The sequence below is a fragment of the Phocoena phocoena genome, chromosome 18 (genome assembly GCF_963924675.1).
Source record: "Phocoena phocoena chromosome 18, mPhoPho1.1, whole genome shotgun sequence".
In the NCBI taxonomy this organism is placed as follows: Eukaryota; Metazoa; Chordata; class Mammalia; order Artiodactyla; family Phocoenidae; genus Phocoena; species Phocoena phocoena.
In genome coordinates this window covers 47,434,372-47,450,931 of record NC_089236.1, presented here as the reverse complement: position 1 = coordinate 47,450,931, position 16,560 = coordinate 47,434,372, and positions in this window count along the sequence as shown.

Sequence of the window (16,560 nt, the reverse complement as noted above, 5' to 3'; positions counted from 1 at the left end):
CCTGAATCTTGTAGCATAATGTCCTGAGTTTGGTACTCCTTCAAAAAGGTGAGGATACCAAGAACTTGTTAGATAAAGCCACTAGAGTTAATTATATTATCTCATCCTAATCAGTATCAATGTCTCTCTCCACCTCTGCTGCATCGCCACCATGGTATCACCACAGCAACTGATGGAGATGACTCCAAGCTGGGCTGAGCCATCCATGTTTGACAGCAATACCATGTCTTAGAGAAAGAAAGAATGCCAGTCAAAAATAGGGGCCACACCAGGGAATTGACAAGGTTCTCCAGTTCCTTCTCTAGGAGGCAATTAGAAACAGAACTGGTACCTTTGGTCTGAGGAGCCCTCTCTTGTTCTTGTACTCTTTATGGATAGGGTTGGAGGCCCCAAGGCACACTAAACATTTTGAATATTTTGCTAAATAGGTATCTGGGTAGATTTTAACTTGAAAAAAAAGATGGGATCCTTTTTATACCTAAGGGATGGTACTGGTCATGCCAGTTATACATATGGTTATTTGTGTCTAAACTGTGAATGTCTTAAGGACAGGACTATGTCTTCATCTGTAGGATGTACCTGAGCAACCAGACATAGTGTATGTGTGTAATATATCCTTCTTGAATGAATAAATAGATTAGTTTCTGACTAACTTCTTTCAATCCTCTCAGGGGAAGAGAAGGAAATGTTATCATTTGACTGGTATGGAGAAGTTTGCTTGATGAGATTGACAACTGTTTTTACTAGTCACATCTGAGGAATCCTGAAGGTCCTTACTCATACAAGTAAAACTACATTTGTAGAACTTACAGCAAAAATTCCAGATGTCCCAGAAACCATTTTAAACACCATAGTTTTTGCCACCTGGAAGTTAGCAAATGAAACTTTAGTAAGCAAGGAATTTTTTTAAAGCAATCTTTAAAAAAAAATTCCTATATATCACGTTTCTTAATATTTCTCAACTTCTAAACTAAAAATCCAGATTTAATTATTTAATCTTCTCAGTATGTTCCTTTTCTCACAATGCTATATAAATACAATAGGCTCCCAAAGATAATTTCTTCTATTTGCAAGGCTATAAATTTGCCAAAAATGCTGCAATGGTCAGACCTGTACATGTATGTTTGTGCACAGAGGTGAATATTCTTCTGTTGAATAGATCTATAAAAGTCAAATTGCAAAATCAAAGTACATCCTCAGTTAAAAATTTTGATCTATAGTACCAGTAAAGTGTATGAGATAGCCTATTTCCCCATGTCCTACCCCAAACTGGGTATTATTTATATTTTTAGTTTTTGCTAGTCTGATGGATTAGAAACTATCATTTCAATATTTTGATTTTAATTTCTTAGATTGCTAGTGACATTGAGTATATTTTATATGTTTATTTATTATAACTTGCAAGTATTTTCTGAGAATTAGCTGTTCTAATTTTTGGCCCATTTTTCCATTAGATTTTTCTCACTTGAGTCCATCTCCAGAAGCTCTCTATGTTTCATGGTTATCTACAATTATTTTTTTAAAATTACTTATGTGGGATATTGAATTTAAACTATTTAACACACATCACTGAATCTTGTTGATGTACTGGTTCTGAGTTTGGCACTCCTTCAATATGGTGAGGATATGAAGAATTTGTTAGGTAAAGCTACTAGAGTTAATTATATTATCCTGATCATTATCACTGTCCTTCTCCATCTTTGTTGCACCATTTATTGAAAGGAAGAGGGAAAGTAGGTAAAAGAACACTGAATGGGAAAATAAAAATTGCAGGCCCTTGGGTATATGGGTAAGATGACCATCCATTGCTAATCCATATTAAAACTCAACCCTATTTAATATAAACTATCACTAAATTAAATCATCTGATGCACTTTATGTAAATCAAATATATTAAAATCTTTTATTACAAAACATAAATTGAGAGAAATTATTCACATTGTACCAAGTGTACAGACGACTATGATTATGTTACAGTAAGATTCAATTTACTAAAGTGTCACTTTATCAATAAGGGTACACCTATTGCATAAGGTAATATGGAACGAAGATTAAGCATTAATTTTCTTTTAATTTAGGGTACTTTTTCACCACTAAAAAATGGATAAGGCTGTTACATATTTTATTATCCTTTCAACAAATACTTTTGAACATCTGGCTAAATTGTATGTGTGTTTTGTGTGTGAATTCCTGGACTTGAGAAAAAAGTCTATTCATTTTTTTCCCCTAAAATATCCATGCAGATACACTGTTGAGTTTTCATCCACTCTTTATTATTTCTCATTCATATTATAATGCTGCCTAGCATGATCCTGAAACTCAGAGCCTATAATGATGGCATGATCTTCTGAATGATCCTAATACTCTATGTCAATATTTTTGTTCCTGTTCATCACCTGCAACCAGCCAAACCATGGCCTCATGATTTAAAGGAAGTATTCTAGTTTGAAGAGAAAAATATATCTACTCCAACTTCTCTCACTGTAAAACTGTCTGTAATGAAGATCAGGGCCATCCTTTTCTTTTCTCTTCTTACCTACCCGTTCATAATACAGAGTCTTATGATTTTTAGAATGACAAAGAAACATACAGGAAAAAAGAAAGTAATAATGAAGAGGGAAATCAGAATGAGTTCTGTAAACTAGCTTTCACCTACTTGGATAATCTAAATAGAACTTAAGTTACAAAAGCCAAAATTGGTGAGTAACCACTATTTTCTTTTCTTCCTTTGTCTGCAGGATAACCAATGCCATGTTCAACCAGATAGTGAAGATGATCTAAAATAACAGATGTACGCTGGTTGGGCCCAGCATTTAAAAACATAAAAACATAGGCAGAGGTAAGGTATAAGCAGATGTCTCCCCTTTTATATTATCCACTGGGTATCATACTGTGGGCTTAGATGAATGCTGGTCTTAGACAAATGTTGAGCAACGTGAAAGAAATTGGATTTGAAACATGATTCTGCCATGGTCATACATCCGAAACACAAACTAAGTAAGGGAACCCAGCTGGCCACACAAGAATTTTTAAATCTCTGCTAACCAAAATAAAATGGAAAAATATTAGTTGGCAAAAACAATGCTTTAATCAGTCCAGAATCTTCCACTCAGGGAACAAAGAAGAAGCAGCCATTTAAAATGATGTTTTGTGTCAGTAAGTTTATTAAATAGGAAGTCTGGCAATCCTAGGTAAAAGTAGACTGTCCTTCCAATTAAATTACAGAATATTAAAAAGGTCAAAGCAATATAGAAGTCTTCTAATTCATAGAAAACACTAAAATTCTGATTTCTCATGCTCCTGACAAAGATTGTAATTGTGTTTTGAAAAGGGTAAAATATTTATCTAGTCCTCTGACAAAGATTGAAATGAGAATGAGACTGATCACAAATGTAACCTCACAAATGTAATGTGAAAACTAATTTTGGAAAAGAATAAGACTGAATTAATATACCTATTTCTTTTGTCTCTGCAAGGAGGATTCACAGAATGATACAACAAAATCATTTTTTTAACCTTTTAGTATAAGCTTGAAGTTATCTTCTTATGTATGAAATTATATTCTTTATGTAAAGTCCCCTGAGCTTCTGTATCACATAAGCATTAACTCTTTCTCTATCCCTGGGTCATCTTGTGGTTTTCTATTACTATCTAGTTTACTTTACACATTGTTAAAGATATTCACGAATGGGAGCCCTGTATGTGCACCAAATCTTTCTAAAAGATATGGGGTATAAACTGCACCATGTGCAAAATAATGGTGGGACTTTGTTTGCAATAAACATTTAAAATGACCGACTTTCTCATAAATACACTAAGTAGGATGATCTATGAGATTTCTAATTTATTCTTGTTTAAAATTTAACCATGCTTTTTTAAAGCATATCAATTTTGTTAATACCATGTAATTAAAACATGTCAGTGCACAGCAAGTTTTAGTCTAAATTAATGACTATGAGAATTATTTTAATTAAATAACCAATTACAGAAAAATCGCAAGCATGAGAGCTGACATTTAAATGAATTTCATTTAAATTGCTTCTTAACGTTGTCCCATCTAGGACACTAATGCAAAATGAACTATTGTATCAACTTAGATTATCACTATTTTTGTATGCACATAATGTATTCATATTCAATCACTGGAACTGAGCAGAATATTTGGTATTGATCTAAAATTTCTGTTAATAAAAACACAACAGAATGAGCTGAAGTAAAAACAAACCATATTTCTTTTTTTTCTTCCTCTTCTTTTTCTTTTAAATATGGGCTTCTAAATGCTATTATCATTCTCATAGGAAAAAAATGTTTATGCATTTGGGAATTATAGCTAATTAAGTCAGTTGATTTGAAATCTACTTGTAAGAGTATATACATACATGACTTCAATGTCCTGCACATAGTGGGGCTCAATAAATGCTAGTTATCAGTGATAAGTATTTCTTTGTCTTTTCTTTTTCCAGATATGTTAGTGCAGCGTATAGTTTCCTCTTGGAAACTGGACATTTCCAGAGCCTTATTAGATGAAGAGGTTACCTGTCCTGTGAGGATCCAGCCAGATACCTGTTTATATGTTTGTTTCTATATAGCTCAAACAATACAATGTCATTTTCTCTACTTATGAGAACATGACATTGTACAGTTATTTTTATATTATGAAATTAAGTTTTTACCCTTCATTTCATATTCATCCTTCCACAAATACAATTTTTATTTAAAAAGGCTAAACAATCTATAATAACCTTCCCCACTAAAAACTTTTAGCTTCATAATACTATTTCTGGTAGAAGAGAAGAATGTCTAAACACCAGGCAATTTATACCAATTGTACTGCCTTATTTCTCACAAAATATAAGTGTGAAAGGAACTACAGAAAGAGCTAAAGTTTTGTCCATATAGGAATTGAAGTTAAACACATTTTGATTCATTGCCAAACTATCAATAAGATTTTAAAGGAGACGTTTTATCTATGTATAATTAGTCTTTTGTTTGTTGTCATATCACTCAGTTTGACACAGAATTTATGATTCTAAATGGACCATTAATGCCCTTTTAATTTATTTTTTCTAAGATGAATTTTATACATTTCTTTGGGGAAAAGTCTTATTTATTTAATAGTTTGCAAGCTATATTGAAAGGAGATTTCTTCATGTTTTTCTAGAAAAAGAAGCAATCCATATTTAGATTTGACGAGTTAATTGTTCTTCTTCATTGGAATGCACTAGGGCATGTGGTTAATTATTATGTTCATATTTGTAGAGTTCACTTTTTTAGTCATCAAAGATTATTTAATATCAGAAAATTGAATGTTTTACTACATAATTCCTCTTGCTATCACTTTAAAAATAAAGACGAAAAGAAAAGACTACTACATTTGTTGTTCATTGATTAACCAGTAATGTTATGTATAAATAATGTATCTGACAGTATGGCAGCTCACTTGGGACATTATGCCATTTACTACAAAATAGGATGCAACATACAACTGAGCAGTGAGAACAAATTAAACATCTTTCCTTGGTAACTTTAGCATTTTTATTAGGTGATAAACATCACAGTGAGAGGAAAGCAGATGTAGTTATTTCAGTAATATTAACCTTAATCGAAAGCTAACTTGACATATAGTGTAATACTTTTGCATTATAAAATTTTGTCTAGTAACAATGGAAACCAAATTTTCCAAGGTCATTATGAGATTATATCTGTAAAAATTAATGAGTATCTTGTGTAAAATTTCATCTATCGCTACTGAATTTTCTTATTACTATTGATGAAAAAATTTTAAACATAAATCTAGTGTCATATAAACATGAAAAATGTCCAAGTATTTTCAATGCTGTGTTACTTTTGCCTTAACAAATGTGTCTTATAGTGTTATTTGACTATGTGTGAATTTCATTCTTTCAGGGTTCTATTCATATAATCTCCTAAATCTTTTAGAAGCATCCAAATTGTGAATAAAGTTAAGAGCAGTTATGTAATTAGCAATCAACATCCATCTTCCCTCCTTTCTTGTTTTAGTCCATCATTTACCCATGGGGACACAGAGCTGAAAAACTCCTATACTTAAAGGAATTTATAACTGAGTGACTGAGGACAACTGTTAAAGTCCATTTAATACACAGGATACATTGTTACAACAAATCCTTCCTTCCTTTCATTCAAAAATATTTATTGTGTGCTTACTATATGTCAAGCACTGTTCTGGGATCTTTAATATACAGCAATAAACAAAACAAAGATTCTGCCTCACATGATGTTTATATTCTAATAGGTGGAAATAGTCCATAAACAATAAACATAATGAATACATAATTTATATTGCATATCATACGGTGAAAATGCTTTTAAAAAAGGGAAAAAAAGCAACTGGAGATAAAGAGGGTGGGGCAGGCAGTCGTAAAAGTGGTTGTCAGAGTAGGCGTCATTAACAAGGGCATATGTGAGCAAAGACTGAAGGAGGTGAGAAAAAGTTAATATTATCTGGAGGAAAAGTAAACCAGATGGAGGGAACAACCAGTAAAATGCTCCTAAATTGGGACTCTGCCTGGCATAACCAAGAACTGTAAGGAAGCCAGTGTGATTGGAACAGAGAAGTTTCAGAGAAGAGCTGGGATGCCAGGTCTCATCGGCCATTGTAAGGAACATGGATGGCCTTTGTAAGAAATAGGTTTGTGAGCATGGGACTGATGTGATCCGACTTACGTTTTACAGGATCACTCTGTCTTCTGTATCAGGAATTCACGAATTCATTAGGAGATCAAGAATAAAAGAAATGAGACCAGATAGGAGACTATTACAGCTTATCAGGCAAGAAATAATGGTGCCTCAAATCAGGTGGCAGTGGAGGTGTGAAAAGTGACTAAACTCTAGAAATACTTTAAAGACAAACTCGGTAGGATTTCCTGATTCACTGAAAGTAAAGTGTGAGTGAGAGAATGGAGGTAAGAATAAACCCAAGGTTTTGGGCCTAAATACCTAGAAGAATGGAATTACCATCACCTGCTGAAGGAATAGATTTGGGGAAGGAGGCAAACAAGGTTCCGAATTGGATGTGTGGAGTCTGAACTATCTATTATATGGACTAGTGGAAATGTCAAGGAGACAGTTGGATTTATCAGTCTGGAGAGAGGTGATGGAATGGAAACAGAAATGTGGAAGTCTTTGATATCTGGGTGGTATTTAAAGCCATGAAACCGGACATACCAAAAGAGTGTATGTAGATGGAGAAGAGATGGGTCCGAATACATTTGTTTCATCCTTGAAAGTCCTGCAAAGGAGAGGAAGGCAAGAGGCCAGCAGATGGAAGGAAAACCAGTTGTGTGTAGAGACAGCCAATGGAGGGAAGAGTATCAAGGAAGAGGGAGTGATCAATTATGTCAAATGCCACTAACAGTTCAGGGAGATGAAAGGTGAGAACTGACCAGGGAGTTAGCAACATGGCTTCTGAGCAAGCAGCATAGCTAGATGAAAGTCAGATCGGAGTGAGTTTAAGAGAGAATGGAGGGCTTCCCTGGTGGCGCCGTGGTTGAGACTCCGCCTGCCAATGCAGGGGACGTGGGTTCGTGCCCCGGTCCGGGAAGATCCCACATGCCACGGAGCGGCTGGGACCGTGAGCCATGGCCACTGAGCCTGCGCGTCCGGAGCCTGTGCTCCGCAACGAGAGAGGCCACAACAATGAGAGGCCCGTGTACCGCAAAAAAAAAAAAAAGAGAGAATGGAAGGAGAGAAATTGGAGCAAATAAAAACAGACAACTTTTTCCAAAGACTTTGTCCTCAAGAGGAGCAACGAAATAGGGTGGATGCTGAGGGCAGGAAAGATCAAGAGATAATATATTTTTAAAATGAGAGAAATGACAGCAGAATATTTACTTGCTGATGGTAATGATCAAATAGAGAATGAAACACTAATGATGCAGAGGGAGGATTCCTAGAGAGTTATTCAGATGGAAGAGAGGTGGGATGTAGGCACAGCATGCGGGGCTGGCTCTAGATAGAAGCAGAGGTGGTTGGGTCTGTGGTGATCAGCAAGAAGCAAGCTGTGGAGTTTCAGATGCCCATACCATAGGTGGTAAATGTGGTGAAGTGTAAGGAAGTTCCCTTCTGATTACTTCAATCCTTTCAGCAAAGTAAGACATAAATTATAGCTCTAACTACAGATCCTTTACAAAGCACTTGACCACAGTCTTCAGAGCAGCCCACTGGTGTTGTCTAGGTGAAGAAAGGATAAGAGTGGGCAAGGGTTTTAACAGGCAGAGGAGAGCATGTCTGCAGAGTGATAGTTACACAGCACTTTATTATTCACAAAATGCCTTTATATACTTTTTACCATTTATTCTTCACAACAGCCTTTTGAAAGTCATCAAGGCTCCCATTTTACAGAAAAAATTAAGCCTCAGAAAAACCCACTGGCTGGGAGATACAAACTGTTGGTGTAAGATAAGCTCGAGGATGTATTGTACAACACCGGGAATATAGCCAATATTTTGTAACAACAGTAAATGGAAAGTAACCTTTAAAAATTATATTTATTTAAAAAGTAAAAAATTAAAAAAATTTAAAAAACCCATTGGCCAACAAAAAGGCAGCTGTAATCTAAACTTCCAGAAAGAATTCTTCCCAAAAGATCTATTAAATATTAAAGATTTTCAGATGTTGGTCAAACATAGTATTATTGGCCAGACAGGATAATTCATTATTATGATAAAAATGGGAAAGTATTACAAAAATGGGAAGATCTTGTTAATATAATTCATCATTATTCTTTCTATTTTACTGATGATTTCTTTGCCCAGTACATTCAGATAGCTCTGGGAATTTTATTTCACAGCAAGAGAAGAAAAAAGATAGGGTAAAGGAAAAGAGTGACCGACATTTGGGGAGAAATTTTAAAGGATTCCTCACTCTTCAGGAGATATTGCTGAGAAATTAAATGCAGAAGTACCAGACTCTGAGAGGCGGCTGACAAAGGGCCAAGAAAAAATAAATTAATAGTTTTCTAAGGAATCTCCACACTGTTTTCCAACAGACTTGTGGTTACCAAGGGGGAAGGGGTGGGGGAGGGAAGGATTGGGAGTTTGGGATTAGCAGATGTAAACTATTACATATAGGATGGATAAACAACAAGGTTTAGCACAGGGAACTATATTCAATATCCTGTGATAAACCATAATGGAAAAGAATATTTTTTAAAAGTCTATATAAAGATAACTGAGTCACTTTGCTCTACAGCAGAGATTGACACAACATTGTAAATCAACTATACTTCAATAAAAAAATAAAATTAAATAAATCCTGAGAAAACAGTGATGTGACTCACGTTCCTTCTGACTCTCTTTTGAATTCAGTTGTGATGATAAAGCAGATCATTTTCCAATCTTTCTTCTCCTTCATTTTTCCTTTATCCTGTTATAGAAGACCTTCTTATTTAAGGAAGTCAGAGATAATCCCAACAATCTTGGGTACAGACATTGATAACATAATCCTTATCAGAGGGAACAATTCAATAAGTTGTTGACAGAAAACAATTCAATAAATTTAACTCAGAACATTTAAGGAATCCCCCGTCCCTCCCACGACCAGTCGTAACTGGTTCCCTTCCTTGTACTCAGCTAGGATTTTCTTTTCCTTGATCAATTCCCCAGTACTGAGCATTCCCCCTTAGTGCAGTGCTTCACAAGTTGTAAAGTGCATTCATACTGTTATCTCATTTCTTTCTCACCACAACACAGTAACCACAAGTTTAATTCATTGGATTCCGTTAGTGTGGTTGGGTGGATGAAGAAACCACATCTGTCCTGTTCACCAATGTACTGCTAGCGTGAAGATTGATGCAAGGGGAGATTCACCTGACAGTGAGTAGGAGTGCAGTAATCAGGCAAGTGTCATTCCCATTCTACAGATGACAAGACTAAAGCTCTAAAAATGTTTTAGAGCTGGTAAGTGGCATTTTGAAGTAAAGCCTTGTGATTCTTAATCCACTATTATTTTCACATGTGCTGAGTCTCAGCACCTCTCTAAGCCCTCACCTTTCCTGCACAAGACTGGAGGTCTGTAAGAAAGGGATGAAGTGAAGTAGGTGTGCCTAGTTTAAATCATAATTAGAAATAAGGTTAAGTGGTAGGTTATGGTATCATAATATACATTAAATGACTGAATGCCCTGCTATACTTCTTGAAGTGTAATCAAACAGACCTTTTATTAGCAAAATATAAGTGTATGTATACATTGAGGGAAGGATTAGATGATTTATTTCCCTTAAAAATCATATGCATAGATATAATGCTTTGAGAAATCAGTTGAAATCAATTGGCAAGACTTCAAGAAATTTTTTAAAACTTTGAGTTAATAAAATTGTCCCTTTAATCTCACAAAATAGATATTTCTTTTTTAGATAAAAGTACAGTATGGTTTTGTACTAACTCTTCTTGGAATTCTTTCTAAAAATCTGTTTATCATTTTATATGTTATCTAAGGATAAAAAGCTAGCTAGTATCTAAAAAAAGAATAAAAAAAATATGAATTGTACTTATGCTTGCACTTCTATTCACAAAGGTAAATACCTTTCAGTGTTTTCTACTGGAACTGCAGTTTTTAAAAAATTAAAATTTTGATTTAGATTAATCACTAGCTAAAGTATACTAGACCCATGAAATTGAAATGAAATCATAGAAATCTTTATGCTAATTACCTTTTTAAAAATAGAGATATTAACACAAACACTCTGCAATATTCTTTTTAAGAAACAGCCCAAATGTGGTAATTTGTCATCATTCTTTCAGCATTTCAGCTTGCATTCTTTTCTTTTAATTTAACTTATTTTTTATATAGCAGGTTCTTATTAGTTATCTATTTTGTATATATTAGTATATATATGTCAATCTCAGCTTCCATTCTACTGATCACTTATTGGTCACTGACAACATCTAACACGGAGTCTACGTATGTGTGTCATCCATATAGCCAATGTGACTTCTCCATGTCACAGTGTAGTATCGGATCCTACCACTTGATGGCAGATACAGTAAAAGTCAGTCAAAAAAGGGGGAAAGCAAATCCCATAGTGAACAGAAACCCTACTGGAAACGCAGAGGCCCTAGGGCTGTGAGTCCCTACATGTTTCATGGCAGAAATTCAGAATCAAGAGGCCACCCAGGACAGTGTAGAGCTGATGGGGTGGGGACGTGTGCCAGCTGGGGAGCAAGACAGTGACAGGAGAAGAGGGAGAGAAGTGGAAAAGGGAGGAAGGAAGAAGAGGCGATGGAATTGGAAAGAATGGATCTGGAATTGAGCTACAGGTCATGAAATGACCTTCATAGTGAAATAATGAGCATGGGACATTCTGTGTCTTAGTTTTATGATGGGGCATCTATACATAGATGGCAGAAACAATTTAATCTCCATATATCTATCTATACCACTTTCTCCTTCATATATATGTGTATATATATATATATATATACATATGTATACATACGTACATATACTAGTTTCCCTAACCTGCTGTAACAAATTACCATAATCTGGGTGGATTACAGCAACAGAAGTGTATTCATTCTCTCACCATAGTTCTGGAAGCCAAAACTCCAATACCAAAATGTCATCAGTGTTGGTTCCTCCCGGAGGCTCTGAGGGAGCCTCTTTCCTAGCTTCTGGTGGCTGACAGCAATCTCTGGTGATCTTTGGCTTGTAGACACATCACTCCAATCTCTGCCTCTGTTTTCACATGACCTTTTTTCTGTGTCTCTGTGTCTCAAATTTTCCTCTGCCTTTCTCTTTAAGGACACCTGTCATTGGATATAGGGCCCATCATAAATCTTGGATAACCTCATCTCAGGATTCTTAACTAATTACATCTGCAAAGACCCTTTTCCCTAGTAAGGTCACATGCACAGATTCTGAATTGGGGGCCACAGTTGAACCCACTAATATATATATATATATATATATATATATATATATATATATATATATATATATACACACACACACATATGTGTGTGTGTATATATATAATAGGTATAATATACAAAATACATATATATATATAAAATAGGTATAATATACAAAATACACATATATGCATATGCATATAGTATACATACTAGAAACTTATGTATATATACTTATATATGCAAAAGAGGGTTATATCTTTTCATAAAGAAATATTATATTTCATGTATTTTTAAGAACAGTTATAAATTTTATAATATGTCATATCATAAAATTTCTTCAGAGCTACATTTGTTTACAGAACTGCTTTATAAGTGAGAATTTCTCCATTCCAGGAAGAGTTCAGTAGTTTTTGTCGGTTTGTTTTGTTGTTGTCTCTCACACCATTAGAATAACTCTTACTTGTCAGGGTTAGAAATAAAGAAAAATGAAATGGAAATAGAAAGGTCTGAACTTGAGGTTATATTTATTTGAGTCTTTAAAAATTCCTCCCCCTTTCCAGTTGTGGAGGGCAGCCTCTGAGATACCCCCAATCATCCCCGCCTCCTGATATTCAGATGCTTGTGTAATCCTCTTCCCTTGAGTGTGGGAGGAGCTAGAAACTCACTTCTGATGAACAGAATGCAGCAAAGGTGATGGGCTGTCACTTCTGAGATTAGGTCACAAAAAGACTATGGCTTCCATAATGGGAAAGAATATATATATGTATAACTGAATCACTTTGCTGTACAGTTGAAATTAACACATTATAAATCAACTATACTTCAATAAAATAACTTTCTTAAAAAAACTGTAGTTTCTCTCTTGCCTCTCACTTGTTTATTCTCATGAAAGCAGATGCTCCTCAGAGAGCCCCAAGCAACAAGGAAGCGAGGAAGACCTCCTTTACAAAAAACAACCAGTGACTATAGCCTGACATGCAACAGCCCTAGAGGAACCCAGTCCTGCCAACTCCCACAAGTGACCTTAGATGTGCATCTTCCCCAAGCAGAACCCTTAGCAGTTGATAAAACTGCTGACACATTGATTGCAGCTTTGGGAAGACACGGAGCCAGCACCACCGAGCTAAGCCATACCTGATACCCGACCCACAGAAACTGGGGAATTGGAAATGTTTGTAGTTTTCAGCTAACTTTTCTGTAATGTTAACTTTCCCGTAATGTGGAGTATTTTAAGTATTTTAACACTGAAAGTCATTTGTTGATCTCCTTATTGTGCTTCTCTCCAACAAAATTGTCGAGAAATTAGGGCTTCCCTGGTGGCGCAGTGGTGAGACACACACACAATAGTGAGAGGCCCACGTACCGCAAAAAAAAAAAAAAGAGTTGCATTTTCAATAAAAATGTGCCTTGTTGTATTTAATAATTACCTATAAAATACATAATTTATAATATTTTAGGATTACTCCAAAGGTAACAATAATTCAATCCAGAATTAAGAAGTAATATTAATTCTAATTTATAGACAATTTTTTTTTTTTTTTTTTTTTTTTTGCGGTACACTGACCTCTCACTATTGTGTCCTCTCCCGTTGTGGAGCACAGGCTCTGGACGCGCAGGCTCAGCGGCCATGGCTCACGGGCCCAGCTGCTCTGCGGCATGTGGGATCTTCCCGGACCGGGGCACGAACCCGTGTCCCCTGCATCAGCAGGCGGACTCTCAACCACTGCGCCACCAGGGAAGCCCTGAAAATGCAACTCTTAAAGAGCCAGTGGTGCTATTTCTCATATCCGTGGATGACTGTTATATTTAGTATGTGATAATGTTAGAATTAATTTCATTCTAATCTTTCATATTTATGAGTAAAAGCATGATGAACTTTGCTTATTTATCTACATAAAGAAGTAGATGAAAGCGAGGTTTTGTTGTCCTTATGTTTAGGACCAGCTAAATAATTTGTTGGGCCTAGTGCAAAATAAAAATGTGAGCCCTTTATTCAGAAAGCAGGAAAAAAATTGATGTTAAATTTATTAAAATATATAGCTTTTAAAAAAATTTATTCCAGTCTTTCTTTTGACTTATCATGAAGTTTTTTTATTTGCTATTTAATGTCATTCTAAGTAAAGACAAATTAAAAATGTCAAATATTAGCATGAATTTTACTATTCACCTTTATATTATGTAAAGACAGTATTTTGTTTCTTTGTTTGTTTGCGGTACGCGGGCCTCTCACTGCTGTGACCTCTCCCGCCGCGGAGCACAGGCTCCGGACGCGCAGGCTCAGCGGCCATGGCTCACGGGTCCAGCCGCTCAGTGGCATGTGGGATCCTCCTGGACCGGGGCACGAACCCGTGTCCCCTGCATCGGCAGGCGGACTCTCAACCACTGCACCACCAGGGAAGCCCGTAAAGACAGTTTTATATGCAAACACAAAAATATTTCACTTGTAAGCTGAATCACATAAATTATACAATTTGTACTTTGTAGCTCATAAGTACATATATATTTTGTTCTTACAAGAATAGTGGAAAAACTATACAAAACTAACTCAACTGTTTTTGTTTTGTTGTTTTGTTTTGATATGCACACATGTTCTACCTTTGGTGTACTGGGAGGAAGAAAAGATGGAAAGGAAAAGTGAACTCTGGGTTGTCCTATCTTTCCCTTTTCTTCAATGTCATCATTTTAAGCTTAAATGGTTGGTCACTATAGAGAAGTAACACAAATAAGAACAGATATAATAGGGTTCCATAGTCATTTGTTTTTGTTAGAATGTCCCTTTATCACCTTCTTTCTTCTTATGAAGCAAGTCCTGATTCAAATGGAAACTGTGTCTTCCTAGAGTCATCAATGGCCCCCATTTACTCAGCTGTCCTGTAACACACTTACCCTGTAGTTGTTTTGAGTCTTGCTGAATTCCCAGGCATCCTGGGTCCACCAGAGCTCAAGGCACAACAAAAACGATAAAAAAAAAAAGATCACAGGAATGGTAGACACACGTATTGTGTGTGTATCTCCTCGACTCATTTTCATATTTCACCATTCCATCAGACTTCACTTTCAAAACACAAGTTCAAAGATAAAATTATTAAAATTTTTAGTGAGGGTCAAGGCCAGTGAAAGATATGCCTACCTTCACAAAGCAAGCTGAGGGGAACTGTGAAAGGGGAGATGGAAAAGAAGAACTTGCCCTCCTTCATAGGCATTTTTTTCTTTATATTTGGTAGTGTGCAACTGTTAATCCCATAGTCCCAATTTATCCCTCCCACCACTTCCCCTTTTCTAACCATAAGTTTGTTCTCTATGTCTGTGAGTCAGTTTCTGTTTTGTAAATAAGTTCATTTGTATTGTTTTTTAAATTCCACATATAAGTGATATCATATGATATTTGTCTTTCTCTGTCTGACTTAATTCACCTAGTATGATAATCTCTAGGTCCATCCTTGTTGCTGCAAATGGCATTATTTCATTCTTTTTTATGGTTGAATAATATTCTGTTGTATGTGTATACTACATCTTCTTTATCCGTTCATCTCTCCATGGACACTTCCACTTCATATGCATTTTTCAGGCAAATCAATTGTAGCAAAAAGTATGCATGGAAGTTGAGGACCTAGAAATTGATTCCCTTAAAACTATCTGCATTTTCACTCTTAGAAAGTCCTTGCATTACCCCAGGGAAATACAGTTCCTCAGTTAGAAGCTTGGTTAGAGAAGTGAAAACAAATTCATAATTCATAAAAAGAGCCATTGCATTAAAAAAATAAGTTGTATGAAAACTTTTATTTTAGTCTTATTCATTTAGATAAAGAATGATGCAGATTCTCAGGTTTCTTAAAACTCCAGTGAATATGGTTGAGGAAGGTAAATATGTACTGAATTCTCAGAAACAAAATCTCTATTTTTCTTGGCTTAATAATATAAATGTTATTCCTTTATGTTCTAGACTCAGGTTGTTTGTTAACTGAGAACATTCTTTATATATGGCATCTAACTTAAAATTTTAAGTTAAAGTTTCTTGGTAAAAATCTTAGCTTTAGAATTATTAAAGATTCACATTCACTGATAGGTGTCATCCTGGACAATTTATCTGCCCTTTTCACCCTGTGGCTAGGATCCCATGGAAATGGACCTAATGCATAATCTGTCCTATATGTTAAAGGACTATCATTTACTATTCTTCTGAAATTTAAAAAAAAATTTACATTTTTATTTCTAAACTTTGTTCCTGTATTCTCTTTGATAAAATAAAAATCTGAGTTTCTCAAGATAATAGTCTCTGTAAGAAGAAACTTCAGACTCAGTAATCCACAATTTATCACAGAGTCCTTTTTTTTTTTAAATCAGCAAAGCAAGATTGAACACCAACTGTGTGCCAGATGCTTTGCAAAGCACTGATATTATACTATGGTGGTAGCACTGAGAAACTTTGTAGCTTGGAATGTAGAGGACTGGGGTGACCTAAAAATGTTTGCAGCTTGGAGTTAGTGAACAAGTGAAGCCATAGCAGCTCATGGTAAAGGAATTGTTCATGGTTTATTGCTCACACAGAATTGCCATCTTAATATTCCTCAAGTGACAAAGTCTGTAGGCATGGTCTCTTGAGAGACAAGAAAAATCATTTCAAATGAGATAAAACAGCAACGGGTTTTAGATCTTATTCTTTGTA